This window comes from Sciurus carolinensis, unplaced genomic scaffold, assembly GCF_902686445.1.
Source record: "Sciurus carolinensis unplaced genomic scaffold, mSciCar1.2, whole genome shotgun sequence".
Lineage (NCBI taxonomy): Eukaryota > Metazoa > Chordata > Mammalia > Rodentia > Sciuridae > Sciurus > Sciurus carolinensis.
Window position 1 is genome coordinate 45,291 of NW_025920497.1, and position 27,679 is coordinate 72,969.

A 27,679-nucleotide genomic window follows, 5' to 3' on the forward strand; every position below is an offset into this window, starting at 1 on the left:
AACTAGCTCAGGAGGAAGTGAGGTTCCTATAAACCACAGCTGCTCTCCTGCAAGAAAAATGGCATGTGGAGATTTGATCATGATAATGGGCCCACCTGTTAATCACCAGAACCAAGAAGATGCTGGGCCACAGGCACACACATGCCAGAGAGTATTTGAGGTATGGTATCCTTGAGGATACCCTGCAAGGATAAGGAAGGCAGTGAGGGGTCTGTGCCACTGATGTGCTCCCCATCTGGATGGCCAGCAGGACTGAGGGTACACTGTCCCACAGGAGGGCTCAGGCCTGCAGAGTCCAGAGACTACACAGAGTCCCAGTTTGCTATCTCCTGTTTCTGCATCAGCCAGTCCCACCTTACCATCAGCCTCCTCCCCAGACTCATTATGCCACTGCCCACTCACCATTTCTGGGGTCTCAGGAGCCAGTACTTTTCCCTAGAGATATTCAACCCCTGCACAGTGGATCAACCTGGGTCTCCAAAGCAGGAGAGTGAAGCCTATCAGCTGAAGGCAGATATGGTGGACTCAGTAGAAACAGAGAAGCCAGTGGAAACCCATCCCCAACTCCCTGGCAGTTCATGCATTGGACAGATCTAAGTGCTTCTGATTGGATGGGGATTCAGATCATTCCTCTTAAGTCTGAGATCAAGGAGACTTGTGTGTGATTCACAGTGGATAATATCCAATCCAGAAAAGAATAAGGCCAGAATGACAGGTGATTGTGTGCAGCTTAATTTTTTTTTTCTTTGTGGTCTGGGAATTGCACACCTGAGACTCAAGCTGCTGCTATTTTAAGGCAATATTTCCTTCTAGAAGTGGGATCTACTCCTACCAGTAGAACACTTGCATTTAACCTGCTGTAAATGCCAAATCTGTTTATGGATTATATATACTAGTATATTATTCCTGAATAAAAATAATATAATGGCAATTACTATAAAATGTTATTTAACTTTTCTGCTCTCTGCTCTTGGTAGAAGACAGACTAAACTATGAATGGGAAATAACCCATTAAAGCATTAATATTCAATGAAAACAACACCTAAGGCACATGAGTATTTTAAATATTTCTAGTATTCACACTGATATCACAAAAAGAGTTGAAGTTGATATTAATAACATAACAACCTTTTGAGAATATTACCTTTATGTGACTTATAAAATACTACAAATGAAGCACATGTGCTTTTGGAACTACACCCTCAAGTTTGACTCTCTCCATCATACCTCACTTTACAGGAGCTGCATTACAGATTTGAGGGTTATGGGTTCACTGATATCAGTGACTTACAGGGCCTGGTCTATCTCTTTGCATGGTAGTGTTGAGGGATTAAATTTCCTAATAATATTTCTCCTCAGACCCAAAATTAGAAGAAATAACATGCTGAGTGAAAGCAGAAAGCTCCAACCAAAAAGTGTCCAAAACTAGATTATTCTGTCTCACTTCATACTGGCCACAGGTTTTTCACATTGCAGATATCATACAGCAGAAAAAAGGAGGGATTTCAGGTCACTCAATGTACAGAGGAGTGAGAGTTCTTTGATTTCAGCAAACTCCTCAGGACAAAAGGTGCTCTGTTTGAATGGCTTGGGAATGCTCTGCAATTCCTCTGTCCTTGAGGCCTGGAGATATTTTTTATTATAATAACCTTTGGTACTAGTGGACTCCAAGAAGCAAGCAAGTTATGTGATCTGCACATGTGCAAAGCTAACTGTACTATGTAACCTTAGTTACTTGATATGACCCTGGAATAGATAATAAACTAGACTGGCTTTTTCACAGAAACCACTTCTTGCTCTTCACCATCCTGTGTGCTTGCCTCTTTATTAGCTCTTCCTTTAATCCTTTTAGCTGGACCTCAATTAACCTTTACAGCTGGGGTGCTGAACAGGGACACTTCTGGATGTGCTGATGGGAAAAGGAGATATCTTACTGCCTAAAACAGGCTTTGATGTGCATCACTCTTGGCTGGTACTGATCCCACTGGTAAGTTATGGGGAATTCACTCTCTGACACTCAATGTCATCATAGAGCTAAACTTTATTTGCTTCATAATGCTAAATGTACTGTAAGTAATTCTGATCTTGCTGCTTTGCTATGTGAAATAGATTTTTTACTGTCCATGGAATCAGAGGAGTGGGTTCTTAAGACCCCAAAATTGAGAATATATAGGTAAAGTATTGCATGAGGAGACAAGGGCTCCTGTATCTGTGTTGAATGCTTGGTATTATTGTTGAGATCCTATCTCAAAAATAGCATTGACAGAGCTACAAGCTTCTCCAGTAGTCTCTAAGATTGAAGTTTTTTTCTCAGCCATCTCCTTGCATTCCTACTCTTCTCCCTCTTCCTTTTCCTCCCCCAGTCCAGTCTCATTTATCTGAATGTCTCAGGCAGGCAACTGCAGAGGGAGAAACTCATACTTTGATTGTCTACACCATTAGATTAAATAATGCTAATCAGTCAGAATGTGAAAAATTGCCTTTTGCTGTGTTAACAAAATAAAAAGAATGGTGTTGGAGAGTGGAAAAAATAGTAATTTTCACTCTTAATATGATAAAGTTGCTGGGTAAGGGTTATGCCTTGTTTCCCAATGATCAGAAACCTTTGGTGAAAATGGTTACTTCTCCTGCCCAAAATACAGTGTTTGTACAAGAATACTCTGATTTAGCCTGCGTTCAAGCTGAGGATAATGCTCAAGGCAATGTTAATATTGATTATGATGACTTGATTGGCAAGGGACTAAGAAGGACATTACAACAATAAGCTCAGTTGCCAACAGCTGCCATTGCCAGATTAGAACCTTAGTTTGTAAAGCATGGAGGAGGATCCCAGACATGTGAAATCCTTCCAAGTCCATTGCTGCAATTGGAAAAGTCACAGGAGAGCCTTTCATTAATTTTCTTAATGAATTGAGTAAAGTTATTGAAAGACAAGTAGACAATTTGGAAGCTGCCAATATTCTGACTAAACAACTGACTTATGTAAATGCCAACCAAGATTGTAAGTAAGTAATAAAATCTATTTGCCATAAAGTGGATACTGCATTTTCTGGTTTAATAAAGGCATGTCAAAATATTGTAACTGAAACTCATAAAGCAGCTTTACTGGCTGATGCTTTAAACTTCCCCACAAACTTTCTTACAATTGTAAAAATCCTGGCCATCTTCAAAAGGACTGTAAGATTATTTTTAAAAAGGGTTACAAAAGCAGTCCAATCAGAAATATCTAATATGTCATAAAGAATTTCATTGAAAAAAAAAAGAATTTCATCGGGTTAATTAATAGAGCAACAAGGCTCCTAGCTCTGCCACACTGCTGGCCACTTTCTCCTCACTACCCAGCCCTGCCACTCCTTCTCATGGCTCTCCCAGTTCCCAACACCCTCACTCCTGGTGCCTACCCTACCCCCTTCACTCCTCCTTCAACAGCCAGTGGGGCCACCAGAGCTGTCAACTGGGGTGCCTCAAACTGCCTGCAGACACCATCCTCCTACCAGCTGGGGGTGGAGGATGAGTGTCAGTGGAGCTCCTGTGCTCCCCAACTGAAAGAAAGGGATCCATTCCCTTCTTTGTAGCTACCTCTCCACTTCTTTCACTTTCTCTGAGCCCTTTATTTTCACCTCTTCTAGCATCCCCAGCTCCTGCCACCATAAAGGTGAGAAGTGGGTTCCATAAATGAATCTATATATGTGTACACAGAAAAAACTAAATATACTTTGTTGTTTTCTATGGGGCAACCAAATTAATTTAAATGACATGGGGATGGGGGAACTCTGTGTGTTTTCATTTTTAGGGTGTCTTGTGTAACTTGCTCTGTGCTTTGGGGGTTACCTGGAAGTGAATTCAAGGGGCCACTTGGAGAGTGGGTGAAGCCCATTCCTCCATGTGCTTTTCAATGCAGATGTGGTTTTGTGGGGTCCACCAGGCCCCAACGCTTTAGACATAGTTCTACTTGGCTGGGTACAGGGTCCACCATTTTTCTCTACCCATCTTGATTGTTGTCCTGCCCCTACCAAGTCCCCATTGCTGAATGTTCAGAGAATTTTGAAAACACTGCTTTTCAGAAGTGCAATTTATCACGTGAATCTGAGGAGCAAGTGGGCATCCTGGAAGGCATCTCCCTCACCTCCTCATGCTGTGCAAAAGTCTACATAGTTCTGCTGCTTTTTTCCTGTATGTGTGACCTTTGCCTCATTTATCTTGTGGAGAAGAAGATTCAGGTACAGGGGATCCCAGTCCTGGAAAGCCCATATGTGCCTTTTGCAACATGAGGTGATTCACCCATGCCTGCCTCTACACTGTTCCAGGACCTTTACTAGCAAGAATGGTGGTGGGTGTAGCTTTACTGGATATCCAGAGTGGAGGGGCAGGGATGAGGTTAACCTCAGACAAACACAGACCCCAGGTTCTGCCAAAGGCAAACAGTCTCCCAGTTCCCCTTTCCACCCCAAGCTGAGGTCAAGTTAGGACAGTGTCAGAGACATCTAGAAGCACAAGAATCCTGCGTGGGCATCTGGAATTCCACCAGTGCTTGACAAAGATCCTCTGGAGGATGATTGCAAAGGCTCATACTAAAAGGAATTGCCGGATGTTTTGCTCCGGAGCATGGTGTTTTCTCTGCTGTGTTTTTCTGATAATATATTACTCATTTCAGTCTGAACAGACTGCTTAAGGGGATGAGGGGAATACAACAAAAATTCCAGAAAATATTACCTACAATCTGAAAAACAATAGGTCTTTACCACTAACAAAATTAAAAATAACTTTGCAACCATGCAATGAGCCCCTGAAAGCCTCTGGAGAAAATAGTTATAGATCTGCCTTTGTCTGCAACAGGCTGGTGAAATTCAAATGATGGTTTTGTTTATGTGTGGTGGTAGGGTAAAAAAATAAGGTTTCACAACATTCTTTCCTTCCTACAAAGAATAGGTCACCCCTATAATAAACGTTGGTACACAATAACCACTGCGACTGCTGCCCTCCTGTAGCCCTTAACTCAGCAAATTAGATATTAACCAGATGGACCTAGTAGAGATGGTCACATGAGATTACTTGTCTATTGCTTCAGCCATGAGAATAATAAGAATAGTCTTATGTCACATAGAGTTTAGATATTAAGGAAATAAACATTGTATTAGCTCATTGACGTAGTTAGATATTCTTAAAACAATTGTGATCAGGTAAGGATAATCTGTAAGGTTGCTGTTTTCTGCCTATGCTTTGGAAACATCTTTAATATTAACCACAAGACTGCCATTATAGCCTGAAGAAAAATGTATATAAACTCAGCCTTCCCCAGAATAAAGTTAGAGTGATTGCACCAGAACTAGAGTCTGTGTCTTTCATTCTCCATCCATCGCCGACGCTGTCTCCCCTTGTCCCGTTTACCTGTGTGGAACCCATGGACTCCTGCTAGGGCTGGACCCTGGCAGAATCCCACCTTGACCTGAGAGGTCAATAGAGTACCTCTCAGAGGCAGGCCCAAGCAGATCCTTGCCTACCTGCTTTTCCTCAATTGTACATAGGTCTGGGAGGAGGCCAAATTCTCACAACTAGATGCATGAGGTTGGGAGCACTCACGGCTTTGTCTGTTTGTGCCTTGTCCTGTTTGAGGTCCTCTGTACCCTCTGCCTGCACTGGGATATCTGCATCTCTTGAATTGTCACAAATGCTCCATCCTCAAAAGAATTGATAGTGAATACATTAAAGACATTCATACATATATTTTAAAATGTTAAATTTTATGTTATGTGAATCATCAATAAAAACATAAAATATGATTCCTAAAAATTTAGGGCATGGACTCAAGTCCCTGGATTGTGCATTCTTAGATTTTGAGCATCAGCACACAACCTTCTTTGAGACTTTTCTACATATCTCATGGTGTATGGAACAGTAGTTTTCAGGCTGTGCCTCAACTTGAATTACTACATCTTGTAGAAAAATAATTTTCCATAGCTACTCCATTTTGAGTAAAAGTCTTAAGATAGATGGCACCACACCTTCTTTGTATCATTAAATCACCACCATCTGCCTGAAGTCACCATCAGGTACAACTGATAAATAATTTATGTGCATTCACTTATTTTTTTTGATTGTTTGTTTGTTTGTTTGTTTGTTTTGCAGTGCTGGGGAATCGAACCGAGGGCCTTGTGCTTGCAAGGCAACCACTCTACCAACTGAGCTATCTCCCCAGCCCATGTGCATTCACTTATTAAAAAAATAAACCAACTAGTACCTGGACATATGTGGACATTCCAAATCATATCAGGAACACCAGACCCAGACTCCTATCAACCTTACCACATGCAACCTCCTCACCTAACACCCATAAAAGAACCCCTGAGAATGGACATGGCAGCACCCTGAACTAATTACCCAGCCACTCACCATGAGACTTGACCAGAATTACCACAGTGTTTGAATTCTGAATCTCAATCCTCAAATTTCACCCTGCCCATGATGATCACACACAGTACTCTCCAAGTTGACAGTCAAACTGTTACTCTGACACAGAAACCACCACACATTTGGATTCTCTGCTTTAAAGCTCTGCAAAACTTTTTGTTAAAATACTCAACTGACCAACTGGTCAACTGGTGCTATAAATACTCAACTGGTATGAGTATTGATCCAGGGTCTCAGACATGCTAGGAAAGCACTGTACCACTGAGCCACAACAAAAGCCCCTACTTATTTTTTAATGTGGGAATTGATATTGTTCAGCAAATGGCTTACAAGTTGAGTCAATTTACAAGTTGTTGGGCAGTTAAGTTTCAGAGACTTTTTTGTTGCCTAGTATTTAAATCTCAGAGGGGAAATAATTATTGCATTCAAATAATTTAATAAATTCCTGGGAGGGTTTTCAAGATGGTGGACTAGAGGGCGGCTGCATTTCTTGTTGCTCCAGGACTCAGGATTCAAAAGAGGAGATAGTGAGTGACTTGGGTCCAACTCAAAGCCGAAGGGTGAGTCTCTCCCATTGGGGAGGTGTCCTGGATGGGGCAGTACCCCCGGAATGCAGGGAACTTTGTGAAGTAGAGTTGCTCGATGAGACACCCCTCCCCCCGCTGGAGCGGTAAACACGGACCACTGGGAACTTTGCAGGGGAAGCTGCTCAGCACAGCGCTTGGTTTCAGAGTAAACTGCCAGGCTTCGGCGGCTGCCCAGAGGACGGCCTGCATAGGCAGGCGATTAGGTGCAGAACAGGGTCCCAGGTCCTAGGCGGTTTTTGGTGGAAGAGCTGCAGAGACAAGCTGAGGGGCGGAGCGAAGGTTCCAGGACTGCGGGCAGATTCTCTGAGGAGAGGCAGCCTAAGGAGACTCGTCTGCAAAGGGTGAGGCTCCCAGGCCCAAGAGGTAGGTCCGGGCCCCTGGGAACGTTGCCTGGGAAGGCTGCCCTGCTGAGGTGGTAGTTGTGGATTGAGGGGAACCTCTAAGAGGGGAACTGACCAGCGAGACCTCCCCACCAGGTGAGTCTTCCCTGCCGGGTGAGGTTTTCCTACAAGGACAATAAAACCAGAGACACAGGCCCAAACAGGCCTTGCCTCAGCCCGCAGCCTAGTACCCCTTTGGATGACCATTGGTCAACAAGTGGAGGCACCTCTGCCCACTATCAGGGAATATACCCCACCTGAGGGTCACCATCCCTAGAGAGGCAGCTTCCTTGGGGAGCACCACATTATCAACTTCCTCCAAGACTTCAGACTACTGAAGGATAAGAGGGGATACACTAGCAATCTTCAGGGACATTATAAGTCACTAGAGGAAATCTGCAACATCTCAGCAGTCCACCGATACCTGAATGACATGAAAAAACAAGGGAAGAATCTGCCTCAAACAATTCTGGATGTTACATCAATAAAATCCAATGACAGCATGGCAGAAGAAATGTCAGAAAGGGAGTTCAGAATGTAAATAATTAACATAAGGGAAGCAAATGATGAAATGAAAGAGAAAATGCCTGCATTAAATGAACACACCAATCGGCAGTTAAAAGAGCAAATACAGGAAGCAAAAGACCATTTCAATAAAGAGTTAGAGATATTGAAAAAAAAAACAGAAATCCTTGAAATGAAGGAAACAATAAACCAAATTAAGAACTTCATAGAAAGCACAACCAATAGGATAGAACACCTGGAAGACAGAACCTCAGATATTGAAGACAAAAATATTTAACCTTGAAAACAAAGTTGAACAAACAGAGAAGATGGTAAGAAATCATGAACAGAATCTCCAAGAACTATGGGATATCATGAAAAGGCCAAATTTGAGAATTATTGGGATTGAGGAAGGCTTAGAGAAACAAACCAAAGGAATGAACAATCTATTTGAAGAAATAATATCAGAAAATTTCCCAAATCTGAAGAATGAAATGGAAAATCAAGTCCAAGAGGCTTATAGGACTCCAAATACACAAAATTACAACAGACCCACACCAAGGCACATTATAATGAAAATACCTAACATACAAAATAAAGACAGAATTTTAAAGGCTGTGAGAGAAAAGAATCAAATTACATTCAGGGGGAAGCCAATACGGATATCAGCAGATTTTTCAATCCAGACCTTAAAAGCTAGAAGGGCCTGGAACAAAATTTTTCAAGCTCTGAAAGAAAATGGATGCCAACCAAGAATCATATACCCAGCAAAACTTACCTTCAGATTTGACGATGAAATAAAATCCTTCCATTATAAACAAAAGCTAAAAGAATATACAAAAAGAAAGCCAGCATTACAGAACATTCTCAGCAAAATATTCCATGAAGAAGAGATGAAAAACAAAGAAGCAAATCAGCAAAGGGAGGAGCTATTCTAAAGGAACTCTCAAATAAAGAGGAACCAAGTCGTGTCAAAAATAAACAAATAAATGAAGAAAATGAGTCAAATGACCGGGAATACAAATCATATCTCAATAATAACCCTAAATATTAATGGCCTGAATTCATCAATCAAAAGTCAAAGACTGGAAGATTGGATAAAAAAGAAAGATCCAACAATATGTTGCCTGCAAGAGACTCATCTCATAGAAAGAGATACCCATAGACTAAACGTGAAAGGATGGGGAAAAAGATACCATGCACATGGACTCAGCAAAAAAGCTGGAGTATATATTCTAATTTCAGATAATGTGGACATCAAGCCAAAGTTACTCAGTGGGATAAAGAAGGACATTTCATACTGCTTAAGGGAACCATAAATCAGCAAGACATAACAATCATAAATATATATGCCTCAAACAGTGGCTCAGAATGTATGTCAAACAAATCCTTCTCAATCTCAGAAACCAAATAGACCATAATACAATAATACTAGGTGATTTTAACAAACCTCACTCACCACTGGACAGATCTTCCAAACAAAAATTGAAAAAAGAAACGATAGAACTCAATAACACAATCAATAATTTAGACTTAACAGACATTTATAGAATATACCATCCAACGAAGAGTAAATACACTTTCTTCTCAGCAGCACATGGATCCTTCTCCAAAATAGACCATATATTATGCCACAAATCTAATGTTAGCAAATACAAGAAAATAGAGACACTTCCTTGTATTCTATCAGATCATAATAGATTGAAATTAGAAATAAATGAAAGAGTAAAAAACAGAAATTACTCCAACTACTGGAGATTAAATAATATGCTATTATATGATGAATGGATAACAGAAGATATTAGGAAGGAAATCAAAAAATTCTTAGAGGTAAATGAGAACAAAGAAGCATCATATCAAAATCTCTGGGACACTATGAAAGCAGTACTTAGAGGAAAATTTATTTCATGGAGCGCATTCAATAAAAGAAGTAAAACTCAACAAATAAATGACCTAACACTACAGCTCAAAACCCTAGAAAAAGAAGAACAGACCAACACAAAAAGTAGTAGAAGACAGGAAATAGTTAAACTCAGAGCTGAAATCAACGAAATTGAAACAAAAGAAACAATACAAAAAATTGACAAAATAAATAGTTGTTTCTTCAAAAAAATAAACAAAATTGATAAACTTTTAGCCACACTAAAAAGAAAAGAAGAGAGAAAACCCAAATCAACAAAATTTGGAATGAACAAGGAAATATCACAACAGACACGACTGAAATACAAAACATAATTAGAAGCTATTTTGAAAATCCATACTCAACAAAATAGAAAATTTTGAAGATATCAAGTTTCTAGAGACATATGAATTGCCTAAATGAGGAGTACATACACAATTTAAATAGACCAATTTCAAGTAATGAAATAGAAGAAGTCATCAAAAGCCTACCAACAAAGAAAAGTCCAGGACCTGATGGGTTCTCAGCCGAGTTCTACAAAACCTTTAAAGAAGAGCTCATTCCAATACTTTTCAAAATATTCCATGAAATAGAAGAGGAGGGAACTCTCCCAAACTCATTCTATGAAGCCAATATCACCCTGATACCTAAACTAAACAGAGACACATCGAGGAAAGAAAATTTTAGACCAATATCCTTAATGAACATCGAACCAAAAATTCTGAAAAAAATTTTAGCAAATCACATACAAAAACATATTAAAAAGATAGTGCACCATGTCAAGTGGGTTTCATCCCAGGGATGCAAGGTTGGTTCAACATCAGGAAATCAATGAATGTAATTCACCATATTAACAGACTTAAAGTCAAGAATCACATGATTATTCCAATAGATGCAGAAAAAGCATTTGATAAAATACAGCACCCTTCATTCTCAAAACACTAGAAAAAATAGGGATAGTGGGAACGTTCCTTAACATTGTAAAGGCCATCTACGCTAAGCCCATAGCTAATATCATTCTTAATGGTGAAAAACTGAAAGCATTCCCCCTTAAATCTGGAACAAGGCAGGGATGCCCTCTCTCACCACTCCTATTCAATATCGTCCTTGAAACTCTAGCCAGAGCAATTAGACAGACCAAAGAAATTAAAGGGATACGAATAGGAAAAGAACTCAAACTATCCCTATTTGCTGATGATATGATTATATACTTAGTGGAATCAGGAAATTCCACCAGAAAACTCTTAGAACTCATATATGAGTTTAGTAAAGTAGCAGGATATATGATCAATGCTCATAAATCTAATACATTTTTATTCGTAAGTGATGAATCTTCAGAAAGAGAAGTTAGGAAAACTACCCCATTCACAATAGCCTCGAAAAAAATAAAATACTTGGGAATCAATCTCACAAAAGAGGTGAAAGACCTCTACAATAAGAACTACAGAACACTAAAGAAAGAAATTAAAGAAAACCTTAGAAGATGGAAAGATCTCCCATGTTCTTGGATAGGCAGAATTAATATTGTCAAAATGGTCATACTACCAAAAGTGCTATACAGATTCAATGCAATTCCAATTAAAATCCCAATGACGTACCTTACAGAAATAGATCAAGCAATCATGAAATTCTTCTGGAAGAATAAGAAACCCAGAATAGCTAAAGCAATCCTTTGCAGGAAAAATGAAGCAGGGGGTATTGCAATACCAGAACTTCAACTCTACTACAAATCAATAATAACAAAAACGGCATGATATTGGTACCAAAATAGACAGGTAGATCAATGGTACAGAATAGAGGACACGGACACAAACCCAAATAAATATAATTTTCTCATACTAGACAAAGGGGCCAAAAATATGCAATAGAGAAAAGATTGCCTCTGCAACAAATGGTGCTGGGAAAATTGGAAATCTATATGCAACAGAATGAAACTAAAACCATATCTCTCACTGAGCATGAAACTAATCTCAAAATGGATTAAGGACCTCGGAATCAGACCAGAGACCTTGCATCTTATAGAAGAAAAAGTAGGTCCAGAGCTTCAACATGTCAGCTTAGGACAAGACTTCCTCAACAGGACTCCCGTTGCACAAGAAATAAAAGCAAGAATCAACAACTGGGATAGATTCAAACTAAAAAGCTTTCTCTCAGCAAAGGAAACTAACAGAAATGCGAAGAGAGATCCTACAGAGTGGGAGAAAATCTTTGCAATCATACTTCAGATAGAGCACTAATCTCCAGAATCTATAAAGAACTCAAAAAACTCAACACTAAGACTACAAATAACCCAATCGACAAATGGTCTAAGGAAATGAACAGACACTTCACAGAAGAAGACCTACAAGCTATCAACAAACATATGGAAAAATGTTCAACATCTCTAGTAATAAGAGAAATGCAAATCAAAACCACCCTAAGATTTCATCTCACCCCAATTAGAATGGCGTTTATCAAGAATACAAGCAACAACAGGTGTTGGCGAGGATGAAGGGAAAAAGGTACACTCATTCATTGCTGGTGGGGTTGCAAATTAGTGCAGCCACTCTGGAAAGCAGTATGGAGATTCCTTAGAATACTTGGAATGGAACTACCATTTGACCCAGCTATCCCACTCCTTGGCCTATACCCAAAGGACTTACAATCAGCATACTACAGAAATACAGCCACATCAATGTTCATTGCTACTCAATTCACCATAGCCAGATTGTGGAATCAACCTAGATGCCCTTCAGTTGATGAATGGATAAAGAAACTGTGGCATATATATACAATTGAATATTACTCAGCCATAAAGAATGATAAAATTATGTCATTTGCAGGCTAATGGATGAAATTGGAGAATATCATGGTAAGTGAGATAAGCCAATCTCAAAAAACCAAAGGAAGAATGATCTCGCTGATAAGTGGATGATGATACATAATGGGGTGTGGGATGGGTTAGTTTTAGGGTTAGAGTGAGGGTTAGGGAGGGGGGCAAGAATGGGGGAAGGAAAGACTGTATAGAGGGAAAAGAGGCATGGGAGGGTTTGGGGGAAGGGAAAAAATAACAGAATGAATCAACCAACATTACCCTATGTAAATTTATGATTATACAAATGGTATGCCTTTACTCTATGTACAAACAGAGAGACAACATGTATCCCATTTGTTTACAATAAATAAATAAATAAATAAATAAATTTCGGAAGCCTGAAAAAGACAGGCAGAGGGCATAAACTGGGTTGCGATAATTACTTCATGTTTTATTAAGATACTCATACCTATAAAAGATTATGAATCTCCAAGTTTTGGGGGTTTTACTCCCCAAATTGATTAAGAATTGTGACATTTTCAAAAGACTATCCTGACTTTGAATGTACTTAATTCTATCTTAGTAGGATAAAAATTTAAAGTTTTGTATGTGAAGGGAAGAAAAAGTCATATTTTATAAATTGTCCTTAACCTTAGTGATAAAGCCTAAAATATGCACATTAATAATTTTTTATAGGAATCAAAGTTCTTGCTGCTCTGATATATAAAATATCAATAATTTTGCACTTATAATAAGATATCATTTCTTAATCTCTGTAGCACTGACATGGTTTTTTATAAATATTTGAACTGTACTTAATTCTTTAATCAGGAAAAAGGACCAGGGCTTGAAGAAGGGAGAATCCAGCTCTATAGTCCTGGCTGTGTCACTGATGAGCAGTTTATCAGGTGATCTTTAGGGAGTTCTGCTCCCTGTACATTACCTTTGCTTCTTCATCAATGATATGAAAAAGAAAGGATGACTTTCAAGTCTCTTCCAACTTTAAAACTGTGTATTAGTGTCTGGAGCCAGCAGGCAATGCCCCCGCCTCGCCACATGTTGAGATAAGATGGCACCTGCCAGATGCTGGCGGGGCATGCCTCTCCTGCACACGTAACTGTCAGACAATACCAGGCGTGTATCAGACTAGATTGCATGGTGCTTCATGACTGGCCAAGTATACTTACTTGTTCGAGCTCTGGTGCGCGGACAAGTTTTGCCTTCGTGCGCTTTCCCCTGATTGGCTTTTGTACTTGATATTAACTGGGTTTATTCCCCCAATAAATGAGACTTGATCAGGCTTTTCTCTTGTCTCCATTTCTGGTGTCTCTTATCTCTCCCAATCCTCCAGTTTCCCATTGCAGTCCTGTGGGTCGGGACATATTAGGTGATTATTGTTGGCAGATGTTAAATATTTCATCTAAACCATTCTCACTTAGAGTGTGTTTTATATTTTAGTCATCACTGCTTCTTGATAATATGTCTCTATTATGGCAAAGGACCACATTTAATCTATAGTGAATAAATGAGTTCATAAATCCAGGAGTCTGGGTTTTGTCTTATTTCTATGTTGAAAAAGGGAGCTTGTCCTGGGAAACTCTGGCTTTAATTCACTGATTACAGTATAAACATGTAAGTATTGGTTGAGTCAGAGGTCTCTGCTATAAAATGAAACAAGTTTGGAAATTCAAAAAAACATTAAAATTAATCATGTATTTGTCACTGACAGTAGCCCAGATGATGAATTCCTCCTGCTCTCCTCTACTGCAGGACACTTTCCCTAGCAGTCATTTGGCAGTCTTTTTTAAGTACAAATTCTTTATCACTGAAGATATTGACAGTGGAAGATGATTAATACAGGTCAAGTCAGAACACTGCTGCTTCTATGCTACTATGGTGGCATATATCAATCTATGCTATCAATACAAATTATATAATTACTTTAGGTATAGACTGAAGAGAAAATAAATTAACTCAATATTACTGTAATTCATAGTAGAAAACACATTCACTAATTATTTTATGTATAACTTAGAAATTTATAGGTTCCTTAGGAGAGCTTTGGTAGAAATATATGCTTATTTTTGTGAGAAGCTGCAGGTAAAAGAAAATTTTTTTCTGATAAGAAATGAAGAAATCTTGGTAATACTGTCTGTTTCATTCTATCTTTCCATCCCCCATGTACTCCTACCACATAAAATGAAGAGATCTTAAGTTAATAGTGACTTTTAATTTTACCTACATTATCAAATATGAAATGTATCTGTTTCTTTTAAATTTTTTATGTTCATATTTTTTTACTTCCTATTCTTTTTATAGTTACATGATTATGTGGAAAATCTATCTAGTGTACTCTTGAGTATATAATAGCATTACTTCTAGTATATTTGTTTCCTGTTATGCCTAAGGTTTTGTGCTGGCACCAATTTTCTTACATCAGGTGATATTGCATTTTTGGAGTTTGCATTTTGTAATTCATGGTATCGTGAAGAATGAGTACTGAAGTGACAATGTGTTGTTTAATGTTTTCAGGAGCATGTATGATGATGATGAGTTTCTGATGTGTCTGACAGTGATCATGTAACATCTGGTAAAATTGCCTTTTCCCCCTGTGTAATGTAGAGGCAGCGTTCTGATTGGTGCACTGTAAACTTAAGTACGAGTTGTGTTTCATAGGATTGGTGACAAGGCACTATTTCCACTTGATATTTAATGTTAGATTATGTTGGCTCTTGACATGTACTTCAACTTTTTCTCCACCCACAGATATAAGTAGTTCCCAAATTATATCAAAGAAAGAAATTTATTGATCCTTCCTTCAGAGAGTAGAGATGAGACAAGTGGAGAGAAGCTGTAGGGAGGTGAATTCTAGATTAATTAGTGTAAAGAAAGTATTTTAGTCAGAATATTCCAACAATCTAAAAGAGTCTAACTAATTTTTTGACACTGGACTGAGTTTAGTAGTTCTATGTGACTACCATTCCTACCAGCTTCAGTGCTTGGAAAGTTGAATGTCAGGCTTAATTTCTTGATCAGAGTTTCAAGGAAGATGGGGATTTGGTGTAAAGAAGAAAATGCACCCCCTTCAAATAAAAGTGAACATTTCAAGGCTGGGTTGTGGCTCAGTGGTAAAGAGCTTTCCTAGTATTTGTGAAGCACTGTGTTTAATTCTCAGCACCTCATAAATAAAGGTATTGGCGGCATCTACAACTAAAATAATACATTAAAAAATTGAGAATCTTTGAAAAGAAGTGAATGTTTTTTCTTTCAAAAGTTCTTATATCATGATAGGCACTAATAGTATTTACTATTGACACTCATTATGATTCCACATCTGTCCCCAAGAAGTACACCTATTAAAGCTACTGATCTTTGTGAATAGTGGCATTTCCCCCATTGAATGATAAAAACAATAAATAAAAATTGGCCTTTTGTGACCAACTGGAAAGAAAAAGCTTATAATACATAGGACTTTCTGCCAGAGGCTATTGTATGTGGGCAAGATTCTGCCTTCCTCTTTGGCCTTCATCTTGACCCTTACCCCCTCATGTGGTGTCCCTCACTGAGGACCCCATGACAGATCTGGACAGGCAAAGACAACTTAGAAGAATGTAGGCTCAAGAGAGCTGCAAGCTCATCAGGGATGACAGATTGGCTAGATGGGCAAAAAAGGAATCAAAGGAGAAAGGTTCTGGGAAGAAAGGTGGGCTGGCCTGCCACCAAATGTTTACCCAGAATACCAAATATTCTGCTTTTTAATGGTGTCTATGACTGTGCCCCCATATGAAGGCTGAACTCCACTCTCCTTATTTCCCCTGAAATCAACAAAGCCAAATGCACAAATTAGTTTCCAGTAGATTCATCTTCAGCCTGGAAGACGTTTGTGGCCATCTTAATCTGATTTTGTAAAATGCATAACTCAAAGCCACATTACTAAAGTCTCATGTCTTAATATTTGGGTATATTGAAATGTTGGTTTGCTTCTCTCTCAGACTCAGATGCACACACACAAACACACAAACAACTTACAGTTGAATGCTAAATTTATCTTCAGGTTTCCTTGAAATAACTCCTTCAAAGTTCTGTTCTACTTCAGTGCTGTGATATTTTTTCTTTCACCAAATGGTCAATCAGCAACCTCATTCTTTGTAAAGAGAGTAAATATACTTTATAGGCCTCTGTTCCCAATACAGACCTGAGAAAAGAAAGCACAAATCTTTGAAGACACTCTCAACTCCATTGGTGACCATCAAGTTTGAACATTCCATCAAACTACACAACAGACAAAAAAGTACTTGGCTTCTCAGTGACCAAGCCTGCATGAATAAAAAAGTCCACATTTCATAAAGATTTCTTAAAAGACATGTGGTGTGGGATAGAGTAGGGGGTGGAACTAATGACTCAGGATCTGCTACCAAAAAAGAGATTTTTCCAGAAGGAAGTGTTTCAGAAGATTACATATATATATATATATATATATATATATATGAATATACATCTCAAAACCACATGTATGTTGTAAATAATACACAAAATAAATTTAAAAACTCACATGTAATCTAAGAAACCCAATTTAGGATGCTGAGGCATAAAGGTGGCAATTTTCTTTTTATTAATTGCAATTTCAACATCAGCCTTAGCCCCAAGAATTTTGTGTCAAGGCAAATGGTTGTTTATGCACACCCTAGTACCAGCTGTTGTCAACAAAAGTGACCTGTTAATGTTATTACTACAAGAAAATTTCTGTTCCCACCACTTAAGACTTACCTCCAGGAGGAGTTCAGCACAGGATTAGTAGTTTTAGAGTAGTGAGGCTGACAACAGTATTTGCCATTTAAAATATTAATATGAATACATCATTTTTGAAAATCAAAACCAAAACCAAAGCCAAGAGAAAACAAAACAAAGTGAGCCTTAGAAACTTAATAATGCCCTACAAAAATTAGCAAGTACCTGTGTCAAATAATAAAATGTGCTACAGAAATGGCTCAGTGGTTAAGCACCCCTAGGGTCAATTCCTTGTACAAAAATAAATAAACAAGAAGAGAAAAGAAAGGGATAAACAAACATAGTGCTCAACAAATGACAGTGTGTGGCATTTATCTGAATTTTGATTCAAGCAAACTATTAAACAGAAAGGTACAATAGTAAGTAAAATGCAAAAGTGAAGCATTCTTATGCTTTAGTATTACATGTTTAAATGGTTAAACATGCAGTCCAGAAGTACTGAACACTACTGTACATGGAAATGTATCTCATCATGCTTCCATGAATGTTTAAAAGTTTTCTTGATGAAAAATAAAATAAACTTAGAAGCAGCTCAGGACACAGCAGTCCTACAGAAGGATTGGTGCAGGGCATCCTGGGAGGGTTGACTATTCTATGATCCCAAATAAAGCAGGAGTGAGCATGGTCCAAGTAATGAATGTGGACTCAGAAGGCTGGGTCCTACTCATCATGTTCTTCCTAGATGAGTGATTTTGGATGGAGACACAGCCCACTGGAACTTATCCCTTGGTGTATGCATGGGGACATCCCATCCAGCCCACACATTTGAAAGGTGCTGTGAATCATGAACACTGATATTCTAAGTGCTGGCAATAATATAAGCTGTGTAAGCCTATGGTGACAGAGAAGTCACAAAAGGATTTTTGCTGGCTTGATTGGAAAAAAGACAGCTCAGTCATTCCACAGAAACAGTCCCTTATCCAGTAAACATGGGAATACTCCAAGGACAATGCAGATGCTGTCTATGGGAAAGAGCACAGTTGGCTGGCAAAGGTCAAATGCAAAGGTCAGCCAAATAGCACTTCAGTCAATTAATTGGTTTCTGCTCCTCACTGCTTACCAAGATGAGCCCAAATGAGACTTACAGCAGAGAAGAGAAGTGAACATTAAGACATGCCTCTGAGACCTTCTCTCCTGAAAAAAATATTTACTTCAACCAAGGAAAGACATCATGAACCCACAGCTCACCACCTCAGGAAGAGCACTGTGAGTAGGCCAAAGTGACTGACAGAGCTTTGAAATCAGACTCTGGGATCTCCATCAGGGGTCCTCCACTGGGCAAGGAATGACCCACCTGAATATCTCATCATCTATAAGCTGGGAAACAACACCACTGAAAGAGTAATCTGGAGGGTAGGATGTGAACACATGAGGGTGCTGGAACCATCCCTAAATATAGAGAATGTGCTCAAGGTCAGAGCTGTCACATGCACTAATTGACTATGTAACAGGTACCTATCCTTGAAATAGGTCAGGAGGTATATTATGATGTCACTCAGTCCTATTACTAGGGATGCTGCTCTTGAAAATTTTTTATGGGGCAAAATAGACTTCTAGGTAGATACCATCATATCAGGAATAATGAAGGTTATTTAAGAAAGGGATCAATCCATAAGAGCACAAAATGATCTTAAACATTGCACCCCTAAAGACTGCCAAATACATGAAGAAAAAAATGATAAAAATAAAGAGGAAACACATAATCTCAATAGCTTGGGAGGCTGAGGTAGTAGGATCATGATTCAAAGCCAGCCTCAGCAATGGCAAGGTGCTAAGCAACTCAGTGAGATCCTGTATCTAAATAAAATGCAAAATTGGGCTGGGATTGTGGTTCAGTTCAATCCCCAGTGCCAAAAAAAAAAAAAAAGAAAGAAAAAAGAGGAAAAATAACAAAATTATTTTTTGAGATCTGAACAATCCACTCAGTTAAAAAGTAAACAGAAAATTTGTAAGGATACAGATTTTAACAGTTACAAACTTGACCTAATTTAATTTATGGAACATTCCACCAAAACAACAGGACAAAATTTACTGGTTTCCAGGGTACAAGGAAGAACACTTTCATGACAAAACTTTAGTCTAATCCACAAAACTCTCAATAAAATTAAAAGGATTCTAATTATGCAAACTATATGCTCTGATCACCAGAGAATACATTTAGAAAATGCAACTGTAATATCACTAGATATCATATGAACATTTAGAATACAGAAATAAAAAAAGATTACAACAACTTTTGGTCTACAAATTCATTGACATTGATAAAATAGACACATTTTCTAACAGACTAGAAATATAAAATCTTATGTGAGAAAGAGATAACCTGAACAGCCCTGTATCTATTAAAGAATTTGAATTGACTGAAATATTTCCATTAAGTCTAGGCTCAAGTGGGTTTACTTTTTTTTAAAGTTTATTTTTCTATTATAGTGCAAATTAAACCCAGTGCATGACACATGGTAGGCAAGTGCTGTACCATTTAGCTTCAACCCTAGCAGTTTTTAATTTGAGAGAAGTTCTCACTAAATTTCTGAGTTTGGCCTTGAACTTGCAATCATCCTGTTCTTAGCCTCCAGGGTACCTGAGATTACAGATGTGCACCAATGTGCCCAGGTTTTCTTAATTATAGACCAAATACCTCAAGAAAACATGTGCAAAACCTCTAAAAATTTTAACAATTGATCTTGGAAATATAAAATATGGACAGTACATCTTGACCAAGTGAGAATTTTCCTAGGAATGTAAAGATGGATCATTCTTTTTATATCAATAATTTTCTAGGAGATGCAAAACAAAGCATTGGACACAATTTAATACAATTCATAATGAAAACTCATCACACTAAAAATAAATGGAAAGTTCTGGAAATTTTATCAACTTCAATAAAGAAAAGTATATAAAACCAGACTCTGAAAGAAAAGAAAGCTGTGTCCAGCATCAACACAACTATCTATGTATAATCTTCTACTAAAAAGCTCATACAAGGAAGAAATCACTTTAATGTAATATAGAATACAAGATCTACAGGATTATCAACTGTATTCATTCAAGAAAGGAGGGAAAGTAAAGACATGAAAATTTTTTGTTACCCACTTCAAACATAGAAATAAAACCTCAATGGGAAGCTAATCCATATGCATCAGAAAAAAAAAAAAAAAACAAGTCTGGTGAAAAGACAGAGAAACCAGATCACTTTACATATGTTGGTGGGAATGCAAAATTATACAGCACCTTTAAAAATACTTTGACACCTTCTTAAACAACTACACATGGGTCCCAGCAATGGCTCACTTTGGCATCCATCCCAAGGAAATGGAAACAGCTCCACAAATATCACAATATAAATATGTCACAGCAAGATTGATAAGCACCCACCAAACTGGAAATATCTTCATGAACTTTTGATGCTGGCCAATGAAGGGCTGTTTGTCCATGCCACAGAGTACAACTGAGCAATAACATGGAAGAAACTACTGACAGACACAGCAACCTGCTTGAAGAATATTGTTGGGTAAAAAGAATCAATCCACAAAACTTACACAATGTGTAATTCATTAACACACATGGTGGAATACCTGGCATTACAGGCATGCATCACTGTGTACAGATTTTACAAATAATTTGAGGAAATAATACCAACTTACACAAAAGTCTTTGCAAGGGATGCTTATGATATAAATCTAAATCTTGAATGAAAATCTGCATGTGAAGAGTCATATATGGAAAAGTTGCAGAAGCATGCACACATACCAGTACATGTAACTCTGGTGAATCTGACTAGGCTTAAACTGGAGCACACTGAGTCCAACTTACCAATTGTGCCAGTACACTAGTTAGGCAAGATGGTTTACCATTAAGAGAAATGGAGTGAAGTATACATTTCTGATTTATTTCTTATAACTGCACATCAATTTTTACCTACTCCAAAATAAAATATTTTTAAAAAACAAATAATATGGTTATCAAATGATTAAAAATATTGGAGTTTTAAGTCCAAGAAAAATATATTTTAAAAATAAAAAATATAACATTATAACTTTGTTCTTTCATTTTATCGGTTTCCAAAATATTCCTAAATAATTAGAATATTTTTATTGATTAAAGATTAAAACAATTAAATGGACAAATTATGCAGATAAAAGTTATACAAAAAATTAAAAATTAATGTCACTGCAAAAATCACTTTAAATCAATTGCACTTCTATATTGTAAGAACAACAACCAAAAATATTATTTTGGTTGTTCTGAGGATGAAATTCAGGGACACTCACAAACTCAGTCACATTTAATTGTATTTTAAAATTTGCAGACTGGCTTTACTTATGTTTACTTATCCTCCTAGGTAGCTGGAAATGCAGGCATGCCTCTTTGCACTCAATAGAAATTGAATTTTAAAGTAGCACCATTTATGACAGATATCAAAAAGTGTAAGTACTTATGAATAAATTTCACAACCCATCAAAGAAACATTAATATAAAAACCTGAGGGAGATTTAGAATGGTGTGAGCAATAAGGACAGGATGGCAAAGGAAGAAGCCAAAGGCAGGACAGACAGTGAGAGAACACAGAGCGTATGCCAATAAGGCCAAATTTCCAGCTGACAAATGTGCCCATGGACAAGAGCATAGACCCAACAGAAGGACTAAAATAGATGTGTGGGCATGGGAATAGGAAGCAACAATAAATAAAAGAGAGCCTGGAGTCAGAGGAGATAGGAAAAGGAGGAGGGCCCAAAACCTTTGAAAAGAACAAGTCAGTACTTTTCTATAGGAGTCCAGGCTCTGACTCTGGGGCCCCTTCTCTTCAGAGGAATCTGTTACTTTATTACCTTTGCTATTGTAAAAACATGCTGCTTGCTTGCTATCTTCCTGTCCTTTTCAATGCAAAAAAAAAAAAAAAAAAAAACTAAACATTTTTGACCAAAATTACTCAGTGGCTGGGTTTTGGAGAGCTTTGTTTGCATGTATGAGTTACTGGGTTAGATCCCAAGCACATTACGCATTAAAAATAAATAAATAAGTAAAATGAAGATCTTAAAAATTAATTCAAGACCTATACCTGGAAAACTGTGCACATAAAACAAAACTAAGAGAAATTTAAATGACCAAAATAAATTGAGTGATATGTCATGGTCATATATGAAAAGATTCAATATTTTTTAAAATCTCCATTATTCCTTACACTGAGTTATTAATTTATTGTATCTGTAAACATAACCCCAGCAAGTCTTGTGGAAAAGCTGAATCAAAATGGAATAAAAGAGTGGAGTATAGAAGAGTCAAACCAGCAGAAAGAAGTTGGAGGAACAGCACTACTCAGTTCCAAGATTATTGCAGAGCTCAGCAAACATCACAGTGTATAAGGAAAATGAGACCAGGTGAAGACAGAGGACACAAGCAAACTCACACCTAAGTGGTCAAGCAAGTTTTGACAAACATGCCATGTCGATGGGAAAAGGAGAATCTTTTCCACAAATGGTGCAGGAAAATTTTGTGACCATATGTATAATAAAATAAAAATAAATAAATAAATAAATAAACAAATAAATAAATAATTTCAAGCTCTGCCTTAAACACTATAAGCAACTAAAGGGGAATGATCATAGATCTAAATGTATGTGAAAAAACATAAAATCTTCTGAAACAAGAGATAAAAATCATCATGACCTGAATTTTGGCTGACTTCTTATGTAAAATACAAAGTACTAAAGAAAAGGAGAACTGGATGTACCTCAGAGGTACAACACTTACCTAGCATGCTTAAGATCTTGAGCTCAATTCCCAGTACAAGAAAAAGACACTAACAATAAATGAAAGGACTGATTATGCACATGGACTGGTGAAAACTTGGAACAGTTGTAACTTTGTACATGCTGTTGGGAATGTAATGTGGTTATCTCTTTGGAAAGAGTTTGGCAGATTCTTAAAGTGTACACCTACCTCATGGTCAACATATTCCACTTCTGGGCATCAACCAAGAGAAATTCGAATACAGTTCTGCATGTATGTTCTGCATGTACAGCAGAGGTGAATAAGTGAATGGGTAAGCAGATTAAAATATACACAAAGAAATAATCAGTATTAAAAAGGAAGAAAGCAATACACAGAAGATGTGAAAGTCTAAATTCTACTATAAGATAGACAAGAACATGAAAAACGTATGATTATATAATGTATTAAAATTTTATAGTCAGAAAAGGCACAGCAGCAGTTTCTTGGAAACAAGGAGGTAATAAAGGGGAAGGAAGAAACTTCTGGGGGAAATGCATACATTTATTATCCTGGAAGGGCTGAAGATTCCTTAGGACACAACCTAAATGCATGCAAGTTTTTATAAATTAATTATACCACAGTAAAGTATATGGAAAAACCCAACAAGTTATATATAAAAAGTTTAAATTTAAAAACACTATTCAATATCGTCCTTGAAACTCTAGCCAGAGCAATTAGACAGACCAAAGAAATTAAAGGGATACGAATAGGAAAAGAAGAACTCAACTATCCCTATTTGCTGATGATATGATTGTATACTTAGAGGAACCAGGAATTCCACCAGAAAACTGTTAGATCTCATAAGTGAATTCAGTAAAGTAGTGGGATATAAGATCAATGCACATAAATCTAAGGCATTTCTATACATAAGCGATGAATCTTCAGAAAGAGAAATTAGGAAAACTACCCCATTCACAATAGCTTCGAAAAAAGTAAAATACTTGGGAATCAATCTCACAAAAGAGGTGAAAGACCTCTACAATGAGAACTACAGAACACTAAAGAAAGAAATTAAAGAAAACCTTAGAAGATGGAAAGATCTCCCATGTTCTTGGATAGGAAGAATTAATATTGTCAAAATGGCCATACTACCAAAAGTGCTATACAGATTCAATGCAATTCCAATTAAAATCCCAATGATGTACCTTACAGAAATAGAACAAGAAATTATGAAATTCATCTGGAAGAATAAAAAACCCAGAATAGCTAAAGCAATCCTTGGCAGAAAGAGTGAAGCAGGGGGTATCGCAATACCAGATCTTCAACTCTACTACAAAGCAATAGTAACAAAAACAGCATGGTATTGGCACCAAAATAGAAAGGTGGATCAATGGTACAGAATAGAGGACACGGACACAAACCCAAATAAATACAATTTTCTCATACTAGACAAAGGTGCCAAAAATATGCAATGGAGAAAAGATAGCCTCTTCAACAAATGGTGCTGGGAGAATTGGAAATCCATATGCAACAGAATGAAACTAAACCCATATCTCTCACCATGCACGAAACTAAACTCAAAATGGATTAAGGATCTCGGAATCAGACCAGAGACCTTGCATCTTATAGAAGAAAAAGTAGGTCCAGAGCTTCAACATGTCGGCTTAGGACCAGACTTCCTCAACAGGACTCCAATAGCACAAGAAATAAAAGCAAGAATTAATAACTGGGATAGATTCAAACTAAAAAGCTTTCTCTCAGCAAAGGAAACTATCAGCAATGCGAAGAAAGAGCCTACAGAGTGGGAGAAAATCTTTGCCAATCATACTTCAGATAGAGCGCTAATCTCCAGAATCTATAAAGAACTCAAAAAACTCTACACCAAGAATGCAAGTAATCCAATCGACAAATAGGCTAAGGAAATGAATAGACACTTCACAGAAGAAGATCTACAAGCAATCAACAAACATATGGAAAAATGTTCAACATCTCTAGTAATAAGAGAAATGCAAATCAAAACCACCCTAAGATTCCATCTCACCCCAATTAGAATGGCAATTATCAAGAATACAAGCAACAACAGGTGTTGGCAAGGATGTGGGGAGAAAGGTACACTCATACATTGCTGGTGGGGCTGCAAATTAGTGCAGCCACTCTGGAAAGCAGTATGGAGACTCCTTAGAAAACTTGGAATGGAACCACCATTTGACCCAGCTATCCCACTCCTTAGCCTACACCCAAAGGATTTAAAATCAGCATATTACAGAGATACAGCCACATCAATGTTCATAGCTGCTCAGTTCACAATAGCCAGATTGTGGAACCAACCTAGATGTCCTTAAATTGATGAATGGATAAAGAAAATGTGGTATATATATACAATGGAATATTACTCTGCCATAAAGAATGATAAAATTATGGCATTTGCAGGCAAATGGATGAAACTGGAGAATATCATGCTAAGTGAGATAAGCCAATCTCAAAAAAACAAAGGAAGAATGATATCGCTAATAAGTGGATGAGGACACATAATGTGGGGTGGGAAGAGTTAGTGTTAGGTTTAGAGTTAGGTTTAGGGAGGGGGGCAAGAATGGAGGAAGGAAGGACTGTATAGAGGGAAAAGAGGGGTGAGAGGGGTGGGGGGAAGGGAAAAAATAACAGAATGAATCAAACATTACCCTATGTAAATTTATGATTACACAAATGGTATGCCTTTGCGCCATGTACAAATAGAGAAACAACATGTATCCCATTTGTGTACAATAATAAAAATAAATAAATAAATAAATACAAACAATGGGGCCAAGAAATCAAGACTTGAGTAGAAAGATAACCACAAGAACAAAACAAACATTTCTAAATAACAAATGATATCTACATACAAGCAAGCCACTGTGAGCAAAAGAGCATGTTAAAATGTAATAATATAGAGCAGCATTGTCAAGACAGAACCTGGAACACCAGAGTTTCTTCTAGGGTACCACAAGTTCAAAGCTATTTTATTGTAAAAGCCAAATGTTATTTGCCTTTTTCATTCTGGTTCTCCCAAGAGCATATAGTTGACCAGGCTGGGGAGGTAGCTAAGCTGTTAGAGTGCTTGTCTTGCAAGCACAAGGCCCTGAGTTCGATCCCCAGTACTGCAAAAAAAAAAAAAAAAAAAACTCTATAGTTGAATTTCTCACAGGTTACATGGCAAAAGATGAACTTAAAATATAGAAAGAGGGGAATGCAGCTGTATTTTAATTTCAAGATTTGCAGAACTTTACAACAATACTATTCTTTCCACTGATTTTTTGGTGATCAATACATATTTTACTAAAAATACTATGTATGTTAACATGTAATATGTACACATTATTTTATGTGAATATAGTGTTTTTCAAATTCTCAGTTTTAATTCACAACAGGGCAAATATTGATAGAAAACCTAATATAAATGAAAACTCATTTGATTTTTTAGCGTTGGGGAAGGGTTATTAATTTACCATCAAAAACCTCTCAGGCATTCCCCTTGAGGGGAACAAATTCCCTGTTAATGTCTGGCCAGACACCCTATGGGAGGGTCTCCACATTCTGGAGGGAAGACCTTCCACATGTTGACTGCAGGTGTGGCTGCTATATACCATGCCTGGGCCATAAAAAGTTCAGCACAGATTTTAAGACTCAACCTTTAGAATCATGCACAGCATCTTACAATGAATGCTGCACAAACCAACAAATGAATTGCATTGTTTGAATCTTGGACGTTTTCATCTCATTTTTGTATGTGTTAATTTCTAATGTGTTTTATATGAATATTATTCTACAACAGTTTGGAATTGTTTAAAGATTGTGCTTCACCATGGAATCATGGAGAAACACTGACCTACATATCTATCTTTTTTTTTCTTTTTTTTTTTTTTGCGGTGCTGGTGATTGTACATATCTTTCAATAAGAGCAATTGGTATGTTCCCTAAAGAAAAATGTTAAGACTAGAAATTATCTCTACTTCATTAACAACAATGAAGAGGACTGCCTCCCTCTTTATGCTATTTCTCATATAAATATCAATGCAATCACACTTACAATGGGAATTGGCAATGGCAATGTGAACCATGCACACTCTCTTCAGTGAAGAAATTTTCCATGGTTTCAGATGGATTGATTTCATTAAGTTCATCTTTGCTCTGTTCTGGAAATTAGAAAAAAATGATGAATACTTACAAAAATGATATCTTAAGCAAAAAATTTCATCACAGCAAAATAAGTCAAAGGGGAAGGAAAGAAGGACAAGACCCACCCACTGAACGACCTGGAAAGCAAATCTCACAGGGTGCTTTAGGTGAAAGACTTGACTTCCTACATCCATCTCCTTTCTCAAACAGGTTTATTCTTGATTTGGATCAGCTGCATATCCATTAAAAATGATGAGGATTATCCTACAAAGGGGCCTATGACTAGCATAAGCCCTGAGTTTCACCCTTGATTTTCTGCTAATTAATTGCAAGGCTGCCAGTCATGGTGGCACAAGCCTGTAATCCCAGCACTTGAGAGGCTAAGGCAGGATGGAAAGTTCAAAACCAGCCTCAGCAACTTAACGAAGGCTTAAAAAACTCAACAAGACCT

At 37.5% G+C, this 27,679-nt stretch overlaps 1 long non-coding RNA gene across 1 annotated transcript; it reads right to left on the bottom strand.

Annotated features, from left to right (window-relative positions):
* Positions 1-5,604: 5,604 nt before the first annotated feature.
* LOC124975787 (uncharacterized) lies at positions 5,605-27,247 on the bottom strand. The gene is made up of 3 exons (XR_007106922.1): positions 27,140-27,247; positions 6,239-6,298; positions 5,605-5,678 (listed from the first exon to the last, which is right to left on the bottom strand). It is a non-coding gene; the product is annotated as an uncharacterized LOC124975787 (long non-coding RNA).
* Between the last annotated feature and the right edge of the window lie 432 nt (positions 27,248-27,679).